Consider the following 25,533-nt stretch of genomic DNA (forward strand, 5'->3'; position numbering starts at 1 on the left):
TCCCCAATAAGCGTGTGTTTGGTCTTTGTTCATCTATGATGGTTTTTACAGATAAACTTTTTTTTTAAATGCCAGCAGTTAGCATGGGGGGGGGGTGAGGGTTGTACTGATTGTGCCCCAAGTTTACAACTGTCTGCATCACTCCTTTCATTTACCGTGCAAATCTTTAAGCTGTGTTTTTCATTCATGAAGCTTCTCAAACTGATTTTTTTTAAAAAGAAACTAATGAAAAGGGATGTCTATAGTACGAAATATCTAAAACAGTCTTTGGATATGTGTTGTTCAGAGACAGTGAATGCCAAAGGTGTAATTTGCACAGATATGTCTGCACACGGGTGCAGGTGCACCTGTTCATACATTCAGTCAGCAGCTTTCTGGACTCTCAGTTGAGTACTGCAATATGCAACTGAGAGGGAAGGGTCTGTTGCTCAGTGGTGGAGCACAGGTTGTGCACACAGAAGGTTGCAGATGCAGTCCATGGCATCTCCTTTTCAAACAAGCTGGTAGCCCAGGGGTTTCCAATCTTTTTGGATCGGAAGGCACATTTCGAGAAACTATTAGGGCACCTGTCACAAACTGGCTGCCATGGTGTGTGTGTGTGTGGGGCATAACACAGTGAAGCTTTTCCCGTAATATATTTCCATACTGCCTATGGCCATACTACCCTGAACATGCCCGATCTCGTCTGATCTCGGAAGCTAAGCAGGGTCAGGCCTGGTTAGTACTTGGATGGGAGACCACCTGGGAATGCCAGGGGGCTGTAGGCTTAGAGGAAGGCAATGGTAAACCACCTCTGAATACCTATTACCATGAAAACCCTATGAATACATCCAAAAGATTCATTGGGTCGCCATAAGTCAGCATCAACTTAAAGGCATATAACAACAAAAAATTTCCATACTAGGAAATACTTGACCTGTCGAATTTTTGCCTGCCATAGAGCTGTTAAAGGCAAAAAAAACCCCTTGTTTTTCCACAGTGCCAACCCTAAACCACAGCCTAAGCTGCCATCATGTACTGGAAGTAAGCCTCATTAAATACAAAGACTTACTTTTGAGGATACATATATAGTATATGTATAGTAAGCTAACAGTACAATGAATTCTTAATGAGTTCCTGGTCTTTAGCTTTTGCAAAGCAGAAGACATGCCTAAGCCTCTTTTCAAAGTTTTCATATTTGCCTTTTGGATGGAGGGGGATTCTTTAACATGCACCTACACTTATTGTGTATTTGCAGAAAACAACTTCACAGCGCTACTTGATCTCAGGTGAACCAAGCACAGGAAAGATTCATCCTGGTTGCTGGGGAAAAAGGAAGGGCAAACTATGGAGCTTCCAAGGACAAAAACAAACAAACAAAAACAAGCAGGGAAAGTACACAAAAAGGGAAGGGAAAACAGCAGCTCTTTAGGACCCTGGGGTGTCCACACAACTCACTTATCAATCACATCTCTGACTTCACTCATTGACTAATAACAAGAAGCAAGAGCAGCCATGCTGGTTCATTTCACATAAATTGCTTAGAAGTGTACCTTTTGCTCTGTAGCTTTCTTTCTAGGAGGGTTAGAGAGTTACATTCTTTTAAAATGAAAGCCCGGATTCTGTGCTACCTGATACGGGCACCACGGAAGGTCTTCAAGGACACCATGGTGCCCAGGGGTGACAGATTGGTGACCCCCGTGGTAGCAGATGATGGGAAAGATCACTGCTTGAGACCTTCATTGCTAGTCAGAGTAAGTATTACAGGCTAGATGGCAGGTGTACAAGTAGTCTGATCTGCTATAAGGCAATTTTCTGTTCCTAACTGGGATTATTAGAAGCATCTTAGTACAAGGTAATGTAGAAGGCAGGCAAGAGGGCCTTTGGGTTTAGGCACTCACAGTTCTCCAGATAGGCACATTTTGGACATATACTGAGACGGCAGCGTGTGTGTGTGTGTGTGTGAGTGAGTGAGAGAGAGAGAGAGAGAGAGATGTGTCATATTAATAGAAAAGGCCTAAAATAGCTTTGCCGTACACAGAGCCAACTGGCAAGCTGGTGAGAGTTATTCTTAACCACACTCCACGTTACTATCCATAGTCACAGGGTGCAGAATTGCAGCCAGTCCTTGTTAGATGACCAAAAGGGAATGCATTCCTATTGTTTTAGGACTTAGCTGTGCATAGCTGGGCACATGGATTATTATTTAAATATTTGTGTAATGCCTATCTCTTCATAGAGCATTTTAACTTCATTTACTTTTTGTCAAGAGTGCTTCCAGTTTTATCTTCTGTAGCATTCTTGGAAATATGGGAGAATTCTGGAAACATTTTCAGCACTAACTCTAAGGATAAACTAAAATTAAAGGAATGCGCCTTTTTTCTAACACAGAAATGAGCTGCACTTAGTGGCATTATATCTAAAGGTGCTTTCAGATTTGCACTGTGACTCTACAGTCAGTTTTCCAAGGCATCACACTTAATACAAACTTTGCAATAAAATACTTCATGAAAAATAAGATCATAGACCAGCTTTTCCCAACCTTTGGGCCCCCAGTTGTTGGACTACAACTTCCATCAACCCCAGCCAGTATAGCCAATGGTCAGGAATGATGGGAACTGTAGTGCAGCAACATCTGGGGACCCAAAGGTTGGGAAAGGCTGTCACAGACCAACATGGTGCCCTCCAGATGCTGTTGGAATGCCCATCAGCCCCAGCCACATGCCTAATGATCAGGGATGATGGGAATTGTAGTCCACCACAACCACATTGGCTACTCCTGTTGTAGACCTGAAGCAGTTCACACAATCTCAAGTTGTCAAAAAGGCATTCATCCTGTGTGTTACAATATACAACACAAAGTATATATTAATATTCTTGGTAAGAAGCAACTGAGGCTAAGAGAGCTACTTACACCACAAGTTACAGGGTGTCATACAATTATTGGCACATTTTGATTTGCAGAATTTCCAAACCTAAACTAAAACATGCTAAGATCATGCACAGAGCTGCAAAAGAAACCCATCAATAGGCTCTTTCCTATTGACCTCCTCAGGAAGAGTTCACACTCACATTTATCAAGTGGCAATTGGCATATGTATAGCATCCCTCACATACCACATATACCTGGCGTCACCTCAAGCAGCCACTTTTCAAAGGGCTGTATCCATCACTGCACAGGTGGAAGCCAAGGTTGTGCAAGAGATCTTTCCCTTCCCTTCCTCCCACTGCAGCCCTCTGCACCTCCAGAACAGCTTCTCCAGATGATTGAAGGGACCATTGTGGACTATGTCAGCTAGGGTTGCAGAGGGAGAGGGGAATCATCCAAAATTGGTGGAGGAATTGTGTGATGCATTCCTCTGCCCGCTTGTGGGTAATTTCTCCCTCCCATTGAAGCCACAGGTTACATAGTCTGGTAGTGTCTAAAGCTTTTTGTGTGTGTGTGTGATAGTGGGGGATACAGTGGACTGCAGGGGGAAGGAAAAGATCCATTCAGAGTGCTGCCTTCTGCTCTCACACAACGTTGGATACAACCCAAAGAACTCAGTTCACAAACTCATCTGCGAGTCACCACATGTCAAAGAATCACAGAACTGATTGTTCTGTGAATCAGAACAAGAAGTTGTACCTGCCATGAGGGCACTGCTGAAAACATTTCCATGGTGATGTTCTTGCCCAGTGATGTGGAATGGGGTAAGTCACAATGTTGCCATACAACACCAAATGGTGAGCATTCCTAAGTATTGGGAGGAAGGGAGAAGAATACAGCATTGTGTTTCTGACAGCATTCCTATGGCTGGCATAACATCTGCTTCTGAAGCTAAAACATGTTTCTTTAATAGTGCATTAAAGTTTTGTAAAGTAGTCCCCAAACTGTTTTAATAATGATAGCCATAATTGTCCTTTCACAGATATCAAACTAGGAAGGTGAGGTGAGCATTATGTACTCAGCTCTTTTCCGGCTGTTCACCATTTGTTTGGGTACAAACATGAGCAACAGCTTAGCACAGAGGTGGCAATCATGTTCTCTGTCGAGTGTGCTGAGCAAATTGACCAAAGTTGATGACAGAAGATAATAGGTTCTACCAAAGAGCCATTATAATTAACAAAAACTCCACAGACTTTCAGGCTCAACGAACATTCATTTAGCTATGGTAAGTCTTGGGAGTTAAAGAAAAGAATAGAAAACAATTAACACATCTTCACTTCAACTATTATATCTATTAAATCATAGCCAGTGCCTTATCTTCACAGAACTGATGCAACAAGACCCATTTCTGTGTATATGGGTGGAGAATGATATTAGCTGACCCACATAAGAATTCCGATTACACTGGCACAGAGTGAACACTAGTGAAGTCCATTCATTTGTCAATATGTGAGTCTTATTATGTTTCACTGACCAACAGGATGAAAGTTGCTATAGTTACTCACCGCAGTGTGACCAGCACAGTAAGTGTAGCTAGCGTGGGATTGGTAGTGCAAGTTTGTCCTTGGGAAAGTGTACGTGTTCCAAAGAGGTTGGCTGCTGTTCCACTGTGAACTAAAGCCAGGGCTCATGGTCACTTGGTATTTACTGTTTTGGTACGCTCTTACTGTGGAGTTAGTCTATCAAGAGAGAAAGAAAAACCTAATGTAATATGCAAATAACTGGACTCTACAAAACATACGCAAAGTTGCATTTGTAGACCACCTACATTTTCTACAGAAAAGGAAAGAATACTTGAAAGTCAATGAAGATAAGAGTACAAAAATGGAATACTGGGGAATAGTTCTTTCCAAAAATTTAGAGAGAAGTGGACCTCATAATTAAGTCACATCGCTTTAAAATAAATTTACTTATGCTCCCACACCAGAGGGGGCGCAGATATTGCTATGATCCATCTTGCAGTAAACGTAAAAAATGGCAAAACTGTTGACATTCACAATAGTTGTCAAACTCCTAGATATCTACACAGCTTCTGAAAATACAGATACAGAGTGAACGTGGACAATCTAGTCTTGCCACATACTATAAAATCATCTGTAAACAAAGAGGACAGATGGGGACACAAATCTGGATAAAATTGGCATATCCTAATTTATGTGTCTAGATGTAAATTTAGAAATGATTGCTATAATTATACAGCCACGAGAGTGGCTGTATACTATAGCCAGCATGGGTTTTTCACATTCCGCAATGTTAAATTGAAAATACCCCCATGCCATTCTGAAGCTTCCCATAAGCTCATTTCAAAACAAAACCTTACATAACTTATAGTCCTGAACTCAGAAACGCTTGCTTAACAACGCTGTAAATTTTAATGGCAATACACAAAACAGTCAGAGAGAATAGAGAGTTCAAAGTCTAAAAAGAGAGAAAAAAACCCCAGAGCCCTTTTGGACTTTTTTCTGTCAAAGTTCTCATAATCTGTTGAAATTCATTAAAAACCAACCATGTTCACAGAGTACCTGGAATCCTGTTACTGACCTTACCCCATACTCTTACCTTCATCTTCTGCAGTTTAAAAGTTAAAACAATGCCTGGGTGGTTTTTAATTAATTTAAGAAATTTTGGCTTGAACTGAATGATAGTGTCGGGCATGCTCAGTAAGAACCACCAGAACGGAGGGCAGGGTATTTACCAAGGCGGAGAAACAGTATCAAATGGTGGCACAGGTGAAGAGATAGTGTATCATCAAGTATCCAGGGCAACCCAGGGCTGTATGCTTTATAGACAAAGATACAGGGGGGTTGTGGACGGCAAGGGCACCCAGACACAAAGTAACAATAAGCCATAGGGAGACAAGGTGAAGTCTCTATCAGTATTGTTTACAGGGAGTGGCTGGTGGTGCTGCCTAGCAGTAGGATCTTGTGAGAGGTGGTGCCAGGGGAGAAACATTACAACCGCCCTCTCATCTAAAATATCAAGACAGTGTACAACAAAATATACAAGTAGGGTAAAACATAAAATGCCATAAAACAATACAGAAGAAACATAAAAATGACTGGACCATTGTAGAAAAGATTTAAAAGTTTAAAATAGGCCTATGGCATAAAATGGTCTTTGGACGATATCTGAAAATTAGCAGTGAGAATGCCTGCTGAACCTCTACTGGAAGAGTATTCCACAGCATGGGGCTGGTGAGACTGAATCCCAACCTGCATCTGTATAGGAATTTTTTAAAAGATGTTTTTAAAGATGTTTTGTTTTTAAGATGTTTTATCATTTGTTTGCCTCCCTGGTGTCCCTTTGGGAGGAAGGGCAGGATATAGAAACTCTCATCATCATCATCATCATCATCATCAACAACAACAATATCATCATCATCATCATCTTCGTCTTCTTCTTCTACTACTACTACTACTAATAATAATAATAAAATGCCCAGCTTCTAACTGAAGACTGAAACATGAGGGACAACTGTAACAGCGGTCCACCATAAGCAATCAAATGGGTTCAGGCTGTTCTTAAGGTATCCTGGACCCAAGCTGAATATTCATATGAGAACCTTGAACCTGGCCTTATAGCATATGGGCAGTTAGTACAGATATTTTAGGCTATCCCAATCCAGATATGGCTGTACCTGCTGTACCAAACAAAGCTAGTAGGGATGCCAGGTCTTTGGTTTTTGCCCGGAGACTCTGTGTTTTTGGGGTCCTCTTCAGGTCTCCAGGTAAGTCACCTCAATCTCTGGACTCTCCGCTTTAATTTTTTTTAAAAATTAAGTTTCTGGGTGGTCTGGTTCAAGAGATATACACCAAAACATCAGCCGCCACCCCACAATTTCTGTTAAATGAGCTCGTAGCTGGCTGCTCTAACCCTGCCCCTTCAGGTTTGTAGCCTAGTAATTGACAAGGAATTGTTGACCTCTAGGCAACAGAACCAATTGCAAGTCCAGAAAACTGTTGTTTTTGCCTGCTTTTCTGCAAATCTCATAACGAGTAAGTTTATAGCTTTCAGCAGTAGCAAAAGTCTCTCTCTGTGCAGTAGATCTAAATGTCATTACAATGTATCATGTTTTTCTAATTATGAGTAGTCAAACAAGTTTAAATTTTCCAGGGCAGTGTTTTGAAAACCTTCCTAACATGAAGCTTTAATCCTGTACTCGTTTTTCTGGGAATAAAGCTGCAATAAACCCGCAATGCTAATCCCACAAACCATGAGTTAACCCCATTGAGTAAAATAGGTCTTGTTTTTTAGACATCATTAAAATTGTGCTCTAAATTAATGGTGCACACACCTTCACTCCTGAGTGCTCCCATCTAACATCTCCACAACAGTATTTTATTTATTTATTATTTAATTTATATCCTGCCCTCTCTCCCAGCAGGAGCCCAGGGCAGCAAACAAAAGCAGTAAAAACACTTTAAAACATCATAAAACAGACCTTAAGATACATTAAAACAAAACAACTTTAAAAAATTCTTTAAAAAAGCTTTGAAAACATCATAAATAAAAAGGGTTAAAATATTGTTTAGGGGGAAAGTTTTTAAAAAAAAAAAATTAAAAGCAATTCCAACACAGACGCAGACTGGGATAGGTCTGAACTTAAAAGGCTTGTTGAAAGAGGAAAGTCTTCAATAGGAGCCAAAAAGATAACAGAGATGGTGCCTGCCTAATATTTAAGGGGAGGGAATTCCACAGGTTAGGTGCCATCACACTAGAGGTCCATTTCCTATGTTGTGCAGAATGGACCTCCTGACCTAAGGGGTAAGACGGTCTTTCAGGTATCCTGGTTCCAAGCTGTATAGGGCTTTGTACACCAGAACTAGAACCTTGAACTTGGCTGCGTAGCAAATGGGCAGCCAGTGCAATTCTTATCAGCCGAAGCTGGTAAAAGGCACTCCTAACCACGGAGGTCACCTGGGCCTTTAGTGACAAGGATGGATCCAAGAGCACCCCCAGACTACAAACCTGCTCTTTCAGAGGGAGTATGACCCCATCCAAAGCAGGCAACTGACCAATCATCTGAACTCAGGAACCACCAACCCACAGTGCCTCCATCTTGCTAGGATTCAGACTCAGTTTCTTGGCCCTCATCCAGCCCACCACCGAGTCCAGGCACCGGTCCAGGGCTTGCACGGCCTCTCCCGATTTAGATGTTACGGAGAAATAGAGCTGGGTATCGTCAGCATACTGCTGACACCTTGCCCCAAATCTCCTGATGACTGCTTCCAAAGGCTTCATATAGATGTTAAACAGCATGGGGGACAAGATGGTACCCTGAGGCAACCCACAGCACAACTGTCAGGGAGCTGAAAGACAGTCACCCAATGCTATTCTCTGACAGCGATCTTGGAGATAGGATTGGAACCACTGTAAAGCAGTGCCTCCAATACCCAGCTCACCAAGTCGGCCCAGAAGTATACCATGGTCAATGGTATCAAAAGCCATTGAGAGATCAAGTAAGAATAACAGGGTTGCACTTCCCCTGTCCTTCTCCTGATAAAGGCCATCCATCAGGGCAACCAAAGCTGATTCAGTCCCATAACCAGGCCTGAACCCAGACTGGGGTGGGTCAAGATAATCTGTTTCATCCAAGACTACTTGCAATTGCTGCGCCACAACCCTCTCAATCACTTTCCCTAAAAAGGGGGTATTTGCAACAGGTCAATAGTTGTCACAAGCCAATTGGTCCAGGGTGGGCTTTTTCAGGAGTGGTCAGATAACCACCTCTTTCAAGGCGGCTGGAACCACTCTCTCCCACAATGATGTGTTGACCACACTCTGGATCCACTCGGTCAAACCCCCTCGGCAAACTTTAATAAGCCAAGAAGGGCAAGGGTTGAGAGGACACATTGCCAGCCGCATCATTGCAAGCACCTTGTCTATGTCATCAGGCCACATTAACTGAAATTGTTCTCAAGAAATTGCAGCAGACGTTGCACTGGACAACTGGGGACTACAGTAGATGTGGAGGGGGCATCAAGACTGCTACAGAGGCGAGCAACTTCACCCTCAAAGTGCCTTGCAAACAATTCACAGTGGACCTCCGAAGGTTCTAAAGCTCCATTTCCTGGAGTTGATGTCAACAGACTCCTGACAATATGGAAAAGCTCCACTGGACGGCTACTTGAGGATGCAATGGAGGCAGAGAAGTGGGCCTTCTTTGCTGCCCTCACCGCCACACAGTAGGCAAGGTTATGATGTTTTACTCGTGCCCAATCAGCCTCACAGCACATCTTTCACCACTCTAGCCATCGTCCAGCCTGTTTCATTGCCCTTAGCTCACTGGTGTACCAAGGTGCAAACTGGGCTCCACAATGCCAGAGAGGACGCTCGGGGGCAACTGTGTCAAGAGCCTGATGCACCTCACTGTTCAACAGCATGACAAGGGCTTCAACAGGGTCATCTGCTCTATCTACTGGGAACTCCCCCAGGGCATTCAGGAATCCAGCGGATTCCATTAGGCTCCAGGGGTGGACCATCTTAATCTGTCCACCACCTCTGCAGGGAAGGATTGGAGCCATAAGTCTAAACTTCATCAGGAAGTGGTCTGACCATGACAATGAGGTGACATCCACCCCCCTATCTCCAGACCACCCCTTCCTCCATCTGGAGCAAAAACCAAGTCGAGGGTGTGCCCTGCTCTATGCGTCGGACCAATGACAACTTGAGAGAACCTCATGGTTGTCATGGAAGCCATGAAGTCCCACGCCAGAACACTAGAGGCAGCCTCAGCATGGACATTGAAATCATCCAGCACTATTGTTCTGGGCTCCTCCAACAGCACAGCCAAGATGGCCTCTGCCAACTCGGTCGGAGAAGCTGTCGGGCAGCAGGGTGGACGGTACACTAGCAGCAACCCTAGTTTACTGTCTCCTTGGCCAAACACCAGGTGCAGGCCCTCACAGCCAGCTCCAAGACAGAGTGGTTTCCTGGTGACAGAGATGGAAGTTCTGTAGACCACAGCAACTCCTCCCCCCCATCCCTGCAGCCTGTGCTGGTGGTGCACCGAGTATCCAGGTGGGCAAAGCTGGGTCAGATCAACTCCTCCCAGTTCACCCACCCAGGTCTCAGTAATGCACACCAAATAGGCACCTTCATCCACAATCAAATCTTGGATGAGCGTGGTCTTATTGTGTACTGATCTGGTGTTAAACAACAACACACACAGGCCAGTGGGCACAGCAGTTGAGCAACGAGGAACCCATCCATGAGAGGAGTGGCAGCAAGGAACAAAGCGCAGACAGCCTTGCTCTCATCTTCTATGTTAATTCATCACATCCCTATAGCTATATTTCCCTCTACCCATGATCACTGAAATTGGGGTGGCATCACCCATGTCCCTCCTTACTAAGACTCCTCCTAAACACCTGATATGGACCCAACATGAGCCCACTAACAAAGCCTGCCGGAGCCAATTATCCCAGAAAGCCTCTGCGAGAATTGGGAACAGTCACAACCATTCAAAATTTTTAACACAGGGCCCATCTACTCCCTTTCCTGTCTCACACCCAGAGAGGGCCAGCCTTCTGCCAGATACAGACTCTCACTCTGAAGGCATCTGGCAACTTTCTCCTACTATTCAGTTCATTGCACAGGCTCTCACTCTGAGCAGGAACTACACATGCACCACACACCCTCCCCACCACCAATCTCCTCTAGATTGGTGTAACAGAATTTTTTTAAAAAGGTAATAGAAGGGAGGTAGCACCCTCGCCCTCAGGATGTCCTAAGGGGTCCCCAAGGGGCAATCCCCTTTGGTGTTTCCCCTTCGGTGGCGACCCCGGCAGCAGCAGACCCGCCGCCCAAAGGCAGCTGGGCTTTTAAGCCTCCTGACCCAGCCAGCAGCTGATGCAAGAGGCTGCAAGATTAACTGTAGCCTCTCTCTGGTGTAATGGTCAGGCAGGGGGTCCCAGTCCTTGCAGCACTTACCAGGGACTTCAGCTGTCTTGAGAGACAGCACCCCAAAGGAGCAAGCACCCAGCACCCAGATGTTCAGATACTCACTCCCAGCTCCTTTTTTCCTGCAACAGCCTTCTGGTGACTGGCCTGGCTTTAGGGCACTTAAAATCCTTCTTGCCAGAAGCAAGTAAGCTAGATTAAATGTTCCCTACCCAGGATCCCTAAACAGGTGAGAAGGAATGATTCCATCTCTTCAGCTGGACCATCTTTTAGCTAAGATTTCTATTTTAATTTCCAGTCAGAGAAATCTTTCTGTTTGAATTGTATGCTCCAAGAAACTGTGGTTGATGCTTAATATATCATGCTTAAAAACATCACTATGGTCTGCCCGTGACATCACAAGGGCCCACCCCCATGACATCACTAGGGCCCGCCCCTGTGCTATCACTAGGGCTGCCACTGAAATGTCAGGGTTTGGGATGCTTCTGACCTGGCAGCCCTACTATAACCATAGCCCAGGCCGAGAGTTAATGTTTTCTAATCCAAGGTCCCTGAGGTCAATTGCTGGAGGTGGGGACTTGTAGGTAGGTAGGTACTTTATTGCAGAATTAGCCATAGGCCATGTGCAAGATATAAACAAGAATAAAATACAAGGTAAAAACATATATAAAATTTACAAATCATGGCATGACAATTCATATAGAGCTTGGCTGGGCATTTGTCTTTTCGGCAAAGGACTCTCTCAGTTTGAGAGCTGCAACTGCAAAATTAGCGGACGCAATGGTCACAAAGTTGGAATCATCAGATAAAAGCGCATATATCATTTCTCTGTCAGAACAAGGTCTTAAGAGATTTAAAATGGGAGAAAGAAATTTCTGTCTAGGGTCGTCGAAGAGTGGACAGTAAAGTAAATAATGAACGATTCCTTCAATGTCCTTGCAGCCATATATACATTGGCGCTGGGTTACTGGAATACCCCGAAACCGTCCCTCAAGATAGGCCGTAGGCATGGTTTGGAAGCGGAGAGCCGTAAAGGCTCTTCTAATGAAGGGTCTATCTATGGCTATTAAATAATTTGACATGTAGTGGTTGAGTCTGATGGTAGGATGCCATCTGGAAAAGGAGGCCAACTCAATAGATGCTCAATCCTGAGCTGCATCATGGTTAAAAATCCAGTTGCGAAGAGCGGTGTTACTGAGCTCCACTAGCTTAGCAGGGGAGAGGTCGTATTTAGAAAAAATAGACAGCCACTCTGTGGCAGCTTTGACAGACTGCGTTTGTTCTTGCCAGCACTGCTTGGCCAAAGAGGCGCCGTCCATGTCATTAAGACGAAGCCAGTATCTTAGTAACGCTAGATCTATGCGTGCTGTTATTGAAGGCAGACCCACTTCTGCTCTGAGATGGGCTGCCGGGGTCCCCTGTGGGAGGCCCAGCAATTGTCTCAAAAAAATGTTCTGGATAGATTCAAGTTTAGTTCTGGCCATATTTCCCCAAAGTTCGACTCCATATAGGATTTTGGGGAGTATTTTTGCTTTAAATATTTTAATCAGCAGGGCAATAAGCTGCCCCCCCCCGTGTGAAAAAGAACTTTTTAGCTGAACCTAGAGCTCGGGACCCAACTAGAGCCGCTGCTTTGATTTGTGCAGTCCAGGATAATCTATTGGATAAGTGTACACCCAGATATTTAAAGGTAGGAACTTGTTCAAGAGTGACTCCATTTAAAGGCCATCTATTTTTAACTTTCATAAATTTCCCACAGATCATAACTTTTGATTTAGACTGGTTGATAGTTAGATTTTGGGCATCACAATACTCTTTCAATTTGTGAATCATGCGTCTGAGCCCAATTTTTGTTTGAGAGCAAAGTACCACGTCATCAGCATACAGGAGAACATTGACCTTTTTGTCGCCAATAGAGGGGGGGGGAAAGGCAGGTGAAGTAAGTGTATCTACAAGATCATTTATGAAAAAAGTAAAAAGAAAAGGAGCCAGTAGACAGCCTTGTTTAACCCCCCTTAGGACTGGAATTTTTGATGACAAGGAGCCCGTGCTATATTGGCGAACCTGGGCTACGTTGGATTGATAGAGAGCCTTAATCAGCCAGTACAATCTTTTATCTATATTTGAATTGGCTAGTTTTTGCCATAGGAGCCTCCTGTCCACTGAGTCAAAGGCCGCGCTGAAGTCAACGAAGGCTAGATATAAAGAAGGGAAGGCTTTAGATTGTGTTTTCTTCATAAGGTGGTATAGTATGAAAACCTGATTGATTGTACTTTTATTTGGTCTAAAGCCTGCCTGTTCTTCACATATTATATGGTAGGACTGGTCCCAATCTTTAAGCTTGTTTAGGAGCAGTCGACTATACAGCTTTGATGATATGTCGAGTAAGGATATAGGGCGGTAGTTTGAAGGTATGGTGGGATCTCCTTTTTTAAAAATAGGAACCACAATGCTAGTTCGCCAGCCTTGTGGAATTCTGCCTGTGGTGTTTATGTAAGTGAATAGGGCAGCGAGTAAAGGAGCCCACCAAGATGAATCTTGAATTAAGAAATCTGGAGGTATCATATCCTCCCCGGGGGCTTTCCCTGCTTTCAGGGAGGATATGAGCTCTCTGACTACCTCAGAAGTGATTGGTGGCCAAGACGGAAGGCCGGCCAACTCTTTTGTTATCTCCACGGGGCATGAGGGGAATGGACTGCCAAAGATTGAACTGAAATGAGCAACCCAGATCTCTTGGGTAATTGGAGAAAAATATGTGTGAGGCGTTGGGTCAAAATTTCCCTGCAAAAGTCTCCAGAATTCCGGCTCGTTTTTATCACGGGCCGCTTTTGCTAGGGCCATCCAATTTGCCTGGTAAAAAGCTTGTTTTTTATTTTTGAGTAGGGTTTTATAGGCCCTTCTCTGTGTTAGTAACTGATGAAAAATAACAGGATTATTGTTGGCACGGAATAATTTGATTAACTTGATGAGGTGTTTCTTGAAAGACCTGCATTCTTTGTCGAACCAGGTTCTGGGGTGTAAGGAGGTTGGAAGTATCGTTAGGGCTATTATCTGTGGTCTGAGTTCAGTTATGATATCTTCATATATGTTAATGTTATTCTGGGGATCTGATATTGCCGTCTGACGTAGCAAGGGGAGGGGGCTTAATTGGAGTATGCTGTGGGCCCTTATCCCTATGTCTTGTGACCATTTACGGCATTTAAGACCAACCAAAAGACCAGGACAGGAAAGCTTTATAGGAAGCGAGGTACAATTTTTTGGGACCATAAGAGATAATTTTAGGGGCTGGTGATCGCTTTCTGGTCTTGGTAGCACTTCCAGTTGCTTAATCCTGTTTATCAATGTATGAGAACCCAAAAAATAGTCCACTAAGCTGGCCCCCATCCCCATCCTCGCAAGGTATGTGAAATTGCCTTTGGAGAGATCTAATGGGGAACCATTAAGACAAGTCAGCTGAAATTTTTGTAATAGCTGGCAAAGGGCTACTCCATATTTGTTAACTATGTGGTCCTTTGCTGATCTATATAGGAGAGGAAAACCCTCCAGTGAATCATTAAGAGGTGGGGACTTGGAAGTGAAACTGATCTAAGGTACTGCTATGTTGACTAAGCAAGGATAGGAGGCCAGACTCTTCATATTTACATCAGGCCTGGCCAATCCAGAGTCTTCATATTACCTGTCAATAGGGTTACCATCATTTTGTCATTTCAAAAAGAGTACATTTGGCTTTGATAAGTGAAAAGTAAGAGTATGCTGTTGCACCATCTCAAAAAGAGTACTTGTACTCTTAAAAGAGCACGGTTGGTAACCCTACCTGTCAAGTGCAATGTGGCATGATCATATTGTCTTCTGTGCATGAAGAAAGCTGCCTAAAGCCTGAGAATAAGGAGTCTTAGATGCAAGACACAGGCCATGAGGTTCCTAGTTCCTGGAGGGAGGGAGTGAGGCAGGCAGGCAGGCAGGCAGATGTGTGTGTGTGTGTGTGTGAGAGAGAGAGAGAGATGGCCTATGAGCATATGGCTTTATTCTTACTTAATAGTTCCTGCCAAAGGTTTACCTGCTTGCCTTATCAGATTTATTTTTAAAGTTATTTTTCTCCATTTTCAACAGAAATCAAGTGATATCTTGAAGCTTTTAAACAGAGCACAAGCAGGGGCCACCAGTGCAACTAAACCTTATGATCCTATGAACAATTACCGGGGCTTTGCCACCTTGTTCTCCTTCAGGAGGAAGGGTGGGATATAAATTGATCAAATAAAGTAAAATAGGATATCAAATAAAATAGGATATCAAATAAAATAGGATTAAGTTCTGTTGCTTACAACTGGGCATGCTTCTGAATAAATGTGCTATACATGGGGGATTGTGAGGAGTCCATCGTGGTGGTGATAGTTCTGATAGCTAAAGCTCATTTATTTGTATCCAGCCAAACTATGATCTGATCTAATTTCCTAAGGTCTAATACCACATTCATTATTCATTATATCCTAATCGCAGGTTCTTGCTCACAGCAACGTGTCTTGTTTATCAAGAAGAAAACCCTGCTGGTTGTCTGTGCCCAGCAACCAGTGGGATTTTTCTTCAGTCTTGGTAAGCTCCACTCTTAACTCATTGAAGGGTTGCTCTTTCAGTGCTTAACCCCCCCCAAAGATATTTAGATAGTATGATTCAGCTTCAAAGCTGATAGAAACTTAAAACTGTCAGAAAACTTTGATTGTTCCAGACATTTCAAGCAGTTTTTAGGTCAACAGCTGCCCATCATTTCCTTGCATATTTGCATTTAAATAATGTGCATAATTGGACCAGGAGGTTATATATTTTAAATCCTATATGCACTGTATCTGTGGTGTCAAGAGTAAGTAATGCCATCTTGTAGTTTACAATGAGATAGAAACACTGTTGATCATAAAAAGAATTGGAAAGGGCATATAAAATAAATTCATCATTCCTTTCTCTTTTTTCCCCTTAGTCTTTTCTTGCTGAAGCCCTTAATTGACTACAGTGAATAATAATTTCCCCCCAGAAAATTTCAAGCAGTTCAGACTTGATTCACTCCCTTTTTACAGTTTACATATTAATGAGAGAGGTCAAAACTCTGTTCTAAGTTCCCCTCTTCCATTGGACTTCAAAAGACATGTAGGGTGTGTAAATGACTTCCAAAGTTGAGTTCATGCTGTCTTGGCTGCTAAGCCTTTAAAACGAACTTCTCAGAAGCACGAGCGAGCTGGGGGAATTACATCAATTTGAGTCTCTCCAATCCCTGGATTATTATTATTAAAAGCATTCCGCCTTTGGCTACTTCTTCTGTAGTTCCATTAAAAAAAGGGGAGGAATTGCGCTTGGAGATTCTTATTAGGCACATTTATCTTCAACCACCAGCATATTCTCTTTTGAGTCCCAGAGGATTACTAGATGTGACAAAACCCACTACAAGAATGGATGTCATTGCTGTAGGTGCCTCTGGCTGAGATATAAGATGGCCCAACTTGAAATATGCCCCAGAAGAGATTATAGACCTAATCCTCAAATGACTATAATGATAAAATATGATCGCCCCCAGAGAAAACATACATTTCCTTGAGCCACAAGTTGGGGAAGGTGAAACAGAAAATTCTGTTATTTGAATAGCATGTTGAATTCACTGATGAGTAGAAATAGACATTTGCTAACCATAAAAGATGAGTACAGAAAAACAGAGGGAGATCTATAAAGCCAGTTCACTTGTCACACATGAGCTTGACTGATGAGAATGATGTGTGTATGTCCTCTTAAGAATCAGACTAAGAAGACCTTAGCAGGAGATAGGCCATGTGAGAGAACTTTTTCAGTTTTGCAGCAGAAGCTTGTGTGAGTGTGTGGGCTTCTATAATCCTCTCAGAGGACTGAACAGTTCTAGGTCCAGAGGAACCAAGAGTAGGAGACTGTCCTAGACTGGTTTTTCTGGATTGGACCATTCCAGTAAGTTGTAAGAAATAAGTACTTGACTTTTTAGAAGAAGCCTCACCCACTTTCACTATTCAAACAAGTACATGTTCCATGTGATGTAATTGCTCTATCCATGATGGAAGTGTCACATTATTTGTTTCTTTGTTTGTTGCATTTCTGTATCACACATCAACTAAATCCTCTGGGTGATTTACAAACTCATTAAAAATACAAAATACAATCCAAAATTAAAACAAAATAGTAAAATGCTATTACAAAACCAACCTAAAAGCCAACACAAACACAAGCAGCATCAATTAATTCAAATATTCACACACACACACACACACACACACACACACACACACACACACATCCCTATTATAAGTTGGCCTGGGAGAATGAAACAGTCTTTATCGGGAGCCTCAATGGGGAGAACATTCCATAAACCAGGCATAAACTGGATACCACCACTGAAAAAGCCCTGTCCTTAGCAACCCCCCACCTCACAAAAGGGGAGTCTGTGCTGTGCAACTGAAGAAGAAGAAGAAGAAGAAGAAGAAGAAGAAGAAGAAGACAACATTTATATTCCACCCTTCGTCCTGAAGGAGCCTGGAGTGCAATATGGCAAAAGTGCCACTTTGGCTCCACCAATGTGCCCACACAGCACACAGCTCCCCACTACATCTCCCTTCCAGTAAATGACTCTGTTGCCAGGAGCCATCCCTCCTCATTGACTGCTCCTGACTGACAGGCTTAGCTTGCAGTCAGAGGTAATTATTTTACTATAGTTCTCCAATCCTAGCAGTCTGGGGGAAGGAACAGATTTGCAAAAACAAAACCTAGGTTTCTAAGCTTAAGGAAGATTCCAGGATAGGGAGGGTAGAGAGTGCAGAGGGAGAGCTCCATTGTGACCAACAGGTCAAACTTGTAATCTTCCAAAGCATTATTTTACCTGGAAAGTGAATCTCTTATAGAATCATAGAATCATAGAGTTGGAAGGGGCCTTGTAGGCCATCGAGTCCAACCCCCTGCTCACAGCAGGAAATCCACAGCTAGAGCATCTCCCGCAGATAGCTGTCCAGCCTCTGCTTGAAGACATCCAGCGAAGGGGATCCCACCACCTCCCTAGGCAGTCGGTTCCATTGCAGAACTGCTCTTACTGTCAAGAAGTTCCTTCTAATGTCCAATCTGAATCTACGCTCCTGCAACTTAAAAACATTAGACCTAGTCCTACCCTCTGGGGCAGCAGAGAACAAATCTGTACCCTCCTCTGTGTGACAGCCCTTCAGGTACTTAAAGAGTGCAATCATGTCACCCCTCAGCCTTCTCTTCACCAGACTGAACATGCCAAGTCCCTTCAACCTTTCCTCATAAGACTTGTTCTCCATACCGGCTATCATCCTCGTCGCCCTCTTCTGAACCCGCTCTAACTTGTCTATATCTTTCTTAAAATGAGGCGCCCAGAACTGAACGCAGTATTCCAGATGAGGCCTGACTAATGCAGAATACAGAGGGACTATTACTCCCCTCGACCTGGAAACTATAGCTCTGTTTATGCAGCCCAAAACCGCATTTGCCTTTTTTGCCGCAGCATTACACTGCTGGGTCATGTTCAACTTGCGATCCACTACAATTCCAAGGTCCTTTTCACACGCACTACTGCTAAGCCGGGTATTTCCCATCCTGTACCCGTGCATTTTGTTTTTGTGGCCTAAATGCAGAATCTTGCATTTGTCTTTATTGAATTTCATTTTATTAATTTCAGCCCAATTTTCTAGTCTATCCAGGTCCCTTTGGATTTTATTCCTGTCTTCCATTGTGTTAGCTATCCCTCCCAGTTTCGTATCATCCGCAAACTTCATAAGGCTTCCCTCCACCCCGTCATCTAAGTCATTGATAAAAATGTTGAAGAGTATCGGCCCCAGGACAGAACCCTGTGGCACTCCACTCGAAACCTCCTTCCAGTCCAAAGCACAGCCACCGACGACCACTCTTTGAGTACGGTTTTCCAACCAGTTGTGAACCCACCTGACAGTATTTCTATCTAGTCCGCATTTGACCAGTTTGCTAATCAAGTTCTTCCCATCCCCAAATAAACTTTAAGGGGCCTAGCTCAAAAGACCCTGGATCTATTTGTCTGCAATTTGGTAGATTTCTTACCCAGGGGCACCTCTCTCACACTTGCAATTTTCAGACAATTGGTCTCAAAACACTAAAGTAAAGGTAAAGGTGTCCCCGCACTTATAGTGCGAGTCGTTTCCGACTCTTAGGGTGACGTCTTGCGACGTTTACTAGGCAGGCCATATATATGGGGTGGGATTGCCAGTTCCTTCCCTGGCCTTCCTTTACCCCCCTGCATATTCCGGGTACTCATTTTACCGACCACGGATGGATGGAAGGCTGAGTGGACCTTGACCCCTTTTACCGGAGATTTGACTTCCTCCTTTCGTCAGAATCAAACTCCGGCCGTGAGCAGAGCTTCGGCTGCGTTACCACAGCTTATCACTCTGCACCACGGAGGATCTTCTCAAAACACTAGAAGAGGCTAAATGATTCCTTTTTCACCCACCCCAAAACTATAAAGTCAGCTCCTACGGGAAAATCACTGTAGCTGTCCTTAAATTTGGCAGGATTTATGCGCTCAGAAGGGCAGATTTATGCCTGAAAATGAAATTCAAATTTGCCCCAAAATATTAAAGAAAAAGTTATAGATGTTTCCCTTTTTGGAGGTGTCCAGCACAAAAGCTGCTAGACATATATGCCTGTAATTTGCTATGGCAGGCTTTATACACTTTGGAGGGGCTACTATGCCTGAAAACCTCATTAATTTCTGTCAAAAGAAAAAAAAAACTTGTAGCCATTTTTTATTTCCCAATAGTCAATGAGTGTTGGGGAAATGAAGTGTGCTGAGACACACACACACCCAAGCCAAATTGGGCAGCCTCCAAAATGATCAGAGCCAATTGGGCAGAGAGCTTCGGCTATGGGTAAGTATACAAATGCAATAAATGAATGAATAAATAAATAAATAAGCTCTGAAATGGGCCCCCTGAATCTTGTTCTCAGTGTACACTCATGGTAGACAAGGGCTCTGAGAAACATGTATTTCTGGTCTGAAATGGAAATGGACTGCCTTCAAGTCGATCTCAACTCAAGGTGACCCTATGAATAGGGTTTTCATGGTAAGCGGTATTCAGAGGGGGTTTACCATTGCCTTCCTCTGAGACTGAGAGGCAGTGACTGGCCCAAGGTCACCCAGTGAGCTTCATGGCTGTGTGGGGATTTGAACCCTAGTCTCCCAGGTCCTAGTCCAACACTAACCACTATACCACACTGGCTCTCCTGGTCTACTACTCCATTATCTCTCAATAGGTGTACCTGTAAACGGACAGCAGGTCTACCTGGCATCCAGAGATTCTTCTACTCGCTACTGAAACTCTCCATTCTTTCCCTGTCTCCACCTCTTCCACCCTTAATTCATTCTCTGCTGTTACAATCAACTTCTCTCTCTCTCTCTCTCTCTCTCTCCCTTTTTCTAAAAAGCCAGGAAAACAACCCTAGACTACACTGCAGGGTTGTCATACACTACTCTAACTTCCCTCTCTCCTCAATAAGATGGTGTAACACCACTTTGCAGGGCTGGCATAATCCATGGTCTCTCAGCCACAGCCCAGCCCCTGCAATATGGGTATAATAAATATGGACTTTATCTGCAATTATTTGAGAGAGTTATTTTTAAAAATATTTACAAATTCATCAAAAAACACCACTTTTTTGTTATGAAATTAGACCTGAATTAGAAATATCATGAACTGCTCTCTTCACTGCCTCTTTCTGGTTTGGGGTTGACAAGCTACTCCCCAGTCACAGCTGCACCAAAATCCTGGATGTCTGTTTTGTTTTCTATGAGGCATCAGCAATCACTTCTCCACCAGGAAAGATGAGCAGAAAAAAATTGAAAAGAAAGCAGTTACTTCTCTAAAATCTAGACAGTGAGTGTTTCACTCTGTCCTCTTTCTCTAATTAGCTAGATCTGCTTTCCTAGATGTCAGGCATTGCTATGACTTCATTCATATCTAAAAACAGTAAAAGGTGGGAGCAGGCTGGTTTCCCACAAAACAAAGGAGGAGAACAGTGTCTGCATGTTTTGCCTCATATCTCAAGTTCTGCAAGTGCGAGAGACTTACTTAAAAAATAAAAGCCAGCAATCTGCAGCTTACAGCTCATGGGGGGGGTACATTCATTTGTCCCCATTCCCCATGCCCACATCTTCAGGTAACTTGGCCCCAAGCCATTTAGGCAGAGGCAGCTGGTAGCTTCATGTCAAGCTGTTCCTTGAAAGTTAGGACTAAAACCCAGAGCGGACTCCACTGACCCGCTGACATGGAGCCACCTGCAGCCACTGCATTTAAGGTTTAAATAGTTAAAAACATTACTTTGAATTGGGCCCAGAAATGGACCGAAAGCCAGCGCAGATGACAAAACAGTTGTTTGATATGGTCATACTTCCATTAATAATATAGCTGCCCTAGTTTTGGGGCCATTTTCAAAAGAAGTCTCACATATAATGCCTGTCAGTTATCTAACCAGGAAGTTATCAGAGCATGGATAACTGTCACATAGGCAAAATATGATGTGGTAACAGAGATTAATGCAGTTTGGATAAGAGATGAAAAATAAAAGAAACATGCACCAATAATCCCTACCCCCCAAAAAATCCTAAAGTTGCAGTGCCATCCACTTTTTTCTTGAGACCTGAATTTTAACTAACATAGTTAAATTTAAAATGTATAAAGGGGAATACAGGTGAAAATTCAAAAGTACCAAAATGTAACTTTTAAAAAGTGTTATGGGTACATGACTGATGCCCTCTTTTGCACATAAAATTATAGGGCTTTTGGCAGCTCATAGCTGCAAGGCACTATAGACTGTTTCTAGTACGTGAATTGCTATATCCAATTCGTACCAAACTTGAAAGCCTCCCTCACCTGCTGAATTGCTTGTTATGAATGTGTAAATGGTCAGTCAAAAGTAAGTAACATTTCTAAAAGCAAAGTAAGTACCAGTGGACACATCAGGCGTTATGTCCCAGTGTATGACATTTCTCCTTTCTCCCATCCTCCATCAAACGGGAGCAACTCCCACTCAGATAATCCTACATAACCAGGAATGGCCTGAAGCTCTTGCCTCTGTACCTGCGCAGACAGACAAAAGCTGTGATCCAGTGATGCACATCACAGTCTATACACACATCCATCCCCACCATTCAAAAATTCCTTCCACAAAATCTCCAAGCTGCATCTTAAAATTCACAGGGGTTTAAAAAGCATTACAAGTAGTTGAAAGGTCAACTGCTGAATTCTGCATGCAGTATTTGCTCCTCTGCTTCCCTTCAAGCAGCTTTAGTGTTGAATCCCACAAGCCCTCCCCCCTTTGGGGAGAAAAGGGTCAAATCACAGAGTGACAGATTGAAAAAGGACAGTGGGGTTATCTCCGTCATTCAGTGCAGATAAGCAGAAGATTGTAGAATGAAATATTTTGAGCTTTTGCCAGGTATATCCTGTGAAGGGAATTTGGAAATAAAGTTTTCAATTACAGACAGCACTTCCAAGCCTTTGGCGAAACAACTGTGACACAAGTAATTAGGGAATCCAATATAACAGACAGTCCTAATAGTTGAGATAAGCTAGTTAAAGATATTTCCTTGAATGCTCACTTGAGTGCTGTTTCCATAGAATTCACTCTTCAAACTTCAAACTTCTTTTATATTGAGAGGTTCCAGTGTGGTTGCGCACGTGCATGCACACATGCACACGCACACACACACACAGAGGCAGGCAGCAAACTATTACAATATGTGGTGTTGTAAACTTCCATATGAAATACCTTGACAGCACAACCCTATGTATGTCTATGTAAAACTAAATCCCACTGAATTTAATGAGGCTGGTTTCAGGTAAGTGAATATTGGATTGTATCCTAAGGCTGTCATCATCACACATGGTGAGAACAAAAATGCAATGCTCATTTATATTCATTACATTTTTTAGTTATTTGATTTGTATAGCATCCTTCATCATAAAGATCCCAGAGCTGTTTACCATTTTAAAAAGCCACAATAAACAATGACACTAGATAAAAATAAAACTGTCTTGCACCCCACTTCTTTATTAATCTTTCCCTTTTTCCACAAGGATAACTCATCTAGAGGAAGGGGGATGGGATATAACAGGTGGAAAAACTTCATTGACGCCTGGAAGTGGTTTGTGAGGAATGCATTTTTTTCCTATAGAGCGAAATGGTTGTAGAACCTGTGCCCTAGATGTTGATGGACAACACCACCCACCATCCCTAGCCATTAACCATGGTGGTTGAGGCTGATGGGAATTGGAGTCCAATAACATCTGGAGGACCACAGGTTAGGCACTCTTTTTTATTTTATTATTATTATTATTATTATTATATTTATATTTATATCCTGCCCTTCCTCCCAGCAGGAGCCCAGGGCGGCAAACAGAAACGTTAAAAACACTTTAAAACATCGTAAAAAGACCTCAAAATACATTAAAACAAAGCAACGCTAAAAACATTTTTTTAAAAAAACCTTTAAAAACATATTTTTTTAAAAAAGAAAGGGTTAAAAACATATTATTAAAGAAAACATATTAAAAGCAATTCTAACACAGATGTAGACCGGGACAGGTCTCAACTTAAAAGGCCTGTTGAAAGAGGAAAGTCTTCAAAAGGCGCCAAAAAGATAGCAGAGATGGCGCTTGTCTAATATTTAAGGGGAGGGAATTCCACAGGGTAGGTGCCGCCACACTAAAGGTCCATTTCCTATATTGTGCAGAACAAACCTCCTGATAAGATGGTGTCTGCAGGAGGCCCTCACCTGCAGAGCGCAGTGATCGACTGGGTATATAAGGGGTAAGATGGTCTTTCAGGTATCCTGGGCGGGACTACAAGTCTCATGATTCTACAGCAAGATATAAGAGGCACAGCAACATTTCCAACCATAGAGAGACCCAAGAGGGCACTTCAAGTCCTCAAGGTTTTTTGATACATCATTGTTGATCTCTATGCCAGAAACTCTCCATCTTTAATGCAGACTTATGGAAGTTACTGAGATGCAAACAATGAAATGGAGAGGTGAGGCATTGTTGAAGCACACATTAAAAAGGACATCTGCTAAGAATGGTGTTACCTACACATATCAATAGAACCTTTATCAAGGGAATATGCATGTGATCACTTCACAAATCTGCTCAATAAACCTACATACTCCTTTTTATTTTTGCTTGCTTATGTTTTTGTGGTTTTTGTTTTGTGTTTTTATTGTGTATAATTTTATTATGTATGTGTGCAATTTTATTGTAAGCTGCCCTGCGTGCCCTATTGTAGGGTAGAAGGGCAGGGTAGAAATGTTTTAAATAAATAAAATAAAATAAATATCTAGAATCACAGGGGCAGACCAATTTTTTTAAGTACCTAGAATCAGAAAAATAGACTAAAGCATTTTAGTGCCTGGGGCAGATCATCAATGTGGTGCCCTCCATGATGGTAAAAATTCCAAACTAAGGCCCCATCTGCACTATACATTTAAAGCACTATTATACCACTTTAAACAGAGAATTTTGGAAATTGCAGCTCTGTGAGGGGAACAGGGTCTCTCCTAATAACACTCAGCTCCCTTAACAAACTACAGTTCCCAGGATTCTTTGGGGGGAAACCATGACTGTTTAAAGTGATGTAATGGTGATTTATTTTACTTTGTGATTTAGGCAGATAGGGCCTAATTCACTGATAATTTGTTGCCCTTTCATGGGACCCCAAAACCTACTGCCTTGAGGTGGATTCGCTAGTGATAGTGGGCAGTCCTGTCTGGAACAAAACTCTACCAGTCTTCAATATAGTAATAGACATCTATAATGTATATAGTTACCAGGTCTTCAGTTTTCAGCTGGAGTCTCTGGTTTTGGGGGGCCCTCTGACTGTCTGGCTAGCACCCCTTAATCTCTGGACTCTCCGCTTCAATTTTTTAAAAAATTAAGTTTCTAGGTGGTCTGGTTCCCGAGATATACACCAAAACGTCAGCCCCCGCGCAACTGTTTAATCTATTTAACTGATACGACGCTGAAGTTGCTTCCTAGTTCCCAGTTCCTTATTTACTTGAAAGTTCAAAACACTAAAAAAGAAGAGTTGACCATTACAGCAACTTCAAACCAAACTTAACATGTCTCTGAACCCCAAAAATATGTTGGGGTACCCTGTATGATATATCACTGTGATTTGGGGACTCTCCTCATCAAAAATAACAATACATTTATGCAATCAAAATCATCAGGCTTCTGATATTATCATAAATTCATAATGATGTCATAAAATCATAAAAAATAAGTAACTGGGGGTGCCCACCCCAAACTCTGCTCTGGGACAGGACAAATCATATACCCCAGGAAAGGGGAGGGTGTCCTCTACAAGATGCCACTGTGTCCCACCTGGCCCAGAGCTTCTGCTGGGCGCAGGGCACGGAGGAGGGCATCTATGCAAGATCAAAATGGACAAAAACACGTAGAAAAAAATAAGTAACTGGGGGTGCCCACGCCAAACTCTGCTCTGGGCCAGGACAAATCATATACCCCAGGAAAGGGGAGGGTGTCCTCTACAAGATGCCACTGCGTCCCGCCTGGCCCAGAGCTTCTGCTGGGCACAGGGCACGCACAAGGGCATCTATGCAAAATCAAAGCAGACCAAAACATACAGGAAAAAATAAGTAACTGGGGGTGCCGACCCCA

At 42.9% G+C, this 25,533-nt stretch overlaps 1 non-coding gene across 1 annotated transcript; it reads left to right on the forward strand.

The window, feature by feature from the left end:
• Positions 1 to 647: 647 nt before the first annotated feature.
• LOC133365754 (5S ribosomal RNA) lies at positions 648 to 767 on the forward strand. Its single transcript, XR_009758314.1, has one exon. It is a non-coding gene; the product is annotated as a 5S ribosomal RNA (ribosomal RNA).
• Positions 768 to 25,533: the final 24,766 nt, after the last annotated feature.

Source organism: Rhineura floridana, chromosome 10 (assembly GCF_030035675.1).
Source record: "Rhineura floridana isolate rRhiFlo1 chromosome 10, rRhiFlo1.hap2, whole genome shotgun sequence".
NCBI lineage: Eukaryota > Metazoa > Chordata > Lepidosauria > Squamata > Rhineuridae > Rhineura > Rhineura floridana.